Here is a 3,346-nt window from a genome sequence, read left to right as displayed (position 1 = left end):
TGGACCAAACTTCAAGACCGTGAAGGAGTAGTTTTTAAAATTCCATATTTTATTTTTATTTTATGAACTAGTACATGAACTTCCAAAAAAAATTGTATTAATATAACTAAAAAAATTATATATGCATCCCATGGAGCTTTCCAATTTTGAATAATATGTATAAATTATATTTAAAAAGACCCATCATATAATAAATTTCTTTTTTATTAAATATAAAAATTCGTTTATTAAATAATTTATATAATGAAATATAACACATTATTATTCATGTCTAATTCTGTTATTTTTTATAATAAAAATATATATTATTACATCTTATTTTTAATAATAAATTAAAATTTAAGATATTTAATACTGGCCCAAAGCCTCTAAAAAGTCAGAACCGACTCTGAATAAGATGATCATCACAATTAAATACGAGTTCGTGGGTTGATTATGCGAGGGAAGAGTATTAAGCACCATACACAATTGTTGTACTCAACCGGAACCATTTAATTAACTAAGGTTGAATGTGTGCCTAAATGATTATGTTTTTACTTATGTTTGATTTCATTTACATGATATTTACGGAGAAAGGGGGAAATGTTAATTTTATTAGTCCGTCGTCAGAGTTTCAAAACCTTGTACCAATGTATTTTCAGGTGCAATGAAAAATTCAGAGCATCGTAGATCGCTAGAAAATAGTGTTGGTTGTTTTTAAGTTAAGAAAATGATTTCAACGCACATGACGGAAAAAGACCGATTTGATGTGTTGAGTTGATTTTAAGGTGTTCTTAAATTGAATGATCCATCGATGCGGAGTATGCCAACCAAGCGATTACCCAAGAAAAGTGTGGATGTATATCCACTCCATTCAATTATTCGTAAAAATATTAAATTAGTTTGATTGTAAAAATAGTTTTGATATTTGATTGACTTTGTGTTAATGACCTACGTACAAGTGTATTATGAATTATATACTAGTTTGTTTATTTATTTATTTTTATAATTTAATAACTCAATTAAAAATAAGAGACATATTTTTGTATTTTTTTGATAATTAAATGGATACCTATTTTTGTGTTTGTCTGATTAATTACATAACCTAATAATAATAATAATAATAATAATAATAATAATAATAATAATAATAATAATAATAATAGTAATAATAATAATAAAGACATGTTTTTATGTTTTGAATATTTTAATAAATAAAAAGAATATTCTAAGAAACTAAATTAATTAAGTTTAATTAACTAACTTAAATAAAGTGAATTAATTTTTTTTAAAAATATTTTTTTGAATTTTTATTATTTTTGGTATTTTATAGAACAATAACTAAAATAAAAAAATTAAACTAAATGACCTAAAATAAAAGAGATAAATTAATCTAGAGGGGGTTGTAACAAAAAATTGGGGTTTGAATTAATTAAATTAACATGGTTTTAAAAGATGATTAAAATTTAAGTTAATTAATCCAAATTTTAGGGAACAAAAGTGAATATGAGGGTATTATACACATATGGTCTATTGGGCCTAAATAAAAAATCAAAGGGGTAAAAAATAACTTGGGTGTGATTGGTAAAAATATGAGAATGAGATTGGACTAATTATTATTTCTGATTATTTAAATTTAAAACTAAAATTTTTTTAGAAAATGGCTTGATTGATCTTTTTTATTGTAACATAAGAAATAATCTAATAATTTTATAAAACAAAGATAACATAATAATTAGCTTGCTTACTATTTAAAAAAAAAACTCGTAAATTTTTTACGAAAAAAAAAGAAAAAAATAATGATAATAAAATACCTAATGAAAACTAACAACATACATTCTCATAAATTAGAACAAAAAAAGTCAAGTTACAAAGTAAAAGAAAACAACAAAATAAAAACTCAGATCTACCATGCTTTCAAATACCCTCCTTTATTTTTTACGAAAACAATAAACACTTTTTATTTATTTATTTAAAATACTCTTAAAATAAAATAATATTAAAAAACTCAGACAAAATTGAAGTGATATATCATACAATATAATAAAGCAAAATTAGATTTTTGACAATTTTGACAAGTGTCACCATTATAGAGAGTTTACTATTTTTATTATTTCTACATTTGGAAATCTTACTATAATTGTTAATTTAATAATTCAATTTTTTTTAAAAATTATTGTATATTCTTTTTGGTATTATCATTATTATTTATAACTAATTATCACCCTATTTAATATACAGATTTTTATAATAATTATGGACCATTTATTTTCCCAAAAATTGTTTCAACCGTGAACCAACACATTTTCACAATTCATCCGTTCCAAAATGATAGATGTTTACGGCTAAATCAATTCAGTTATCTATTTCCAACAATTTCCATGTCTTTTGATATTTCCTTCACACATTAATCAAAATATCCATTGATTCAAACAATATTTGATGGCTTTTGGATTTTCCTCATTCATTAAAATACAAACTTCTTGGATTCTATCATATTCCTGAGTCCTAATCCCATTTCAGAGTCATTTCTATATTACAGATTGGTTTTTTCTGAAGTTCATAAACTTCCAAAGTTTTTGAACAACAAAGATAAATCTTGGTTCTTGATTATTTCTGTGTTTTAGACGCCTTAGTATGCTGAGTTTTTTTTGAAAATTCTGAGTTGGTTGTCTCTTTTTTTTTCTATGCTTCAGATCTGTTTATGTTATGGAATCCGTCGCCGCCGTTGCAACACTCTTTGTCGGTTTGTTTTCTTTTTGTTTACCATGATTTGATTTTGGTTACCGTTTGAGTGTAACCTGAGAGATTAATTGTGTCTTCTTTGTAGACCAGAGTTTGCGGTGGTGTCTTCGTTATTGACCTAAATTTTAAATAACAGTGGAATCCAAAACATTAATGAAAGGAGTGTTCAGTTACCTGGACATTTTTTTTAATATATAATCCATCCTTAGTTTTATTGTCGTTACTTTGCAGATATACCTCCTTCTCATTACATTTATCATTTCAATTTTTATATTGATTTTTGTAATAAAATTTGGATTATTATTATTATTATCAATAATAATAATAATTATTATAATTACTATTAATGTTTATTATTATTAATATTTTTTTTAATTTTTATTATGTTCCAATAAATATAATTAAACAATAACTTTTTATCATTTTTTGTGTGTCATAACAACGTTAAAAATAATTATTTACATTGTATTAAATTGAAATAGATCTTTTGTGTCATATCTTTTTAGTTTGTATATTTCAACATTATCATTTTCTTTATATTCAAAGTTTTTTATTTTTTTTTTCTATTGACCATTACATACAAACTTAGTTTGACTGACATATCTTTTCTTTTAAACCTATA

Source organism: Vicia villosa, linkage group LG1, assembly GCF_029867415.1.
Source record: "Vicia villosa cultivar HV-30 ecotype Madison, WI linkage group LG1, Vvil1.0, whole genome shotgun sequence".
Classification (NCBI taxonomy): Eukaryota; Viridiplantae; Streptophyta; class Magnoliopsida; order Fabales; family Fabaceae; genus Vicia; species Vicia villosa.
The sequence above is the reverse complement of the archived record's forward strand: the minus strand, read 5'-3'. Positions refer to the sequence as shown.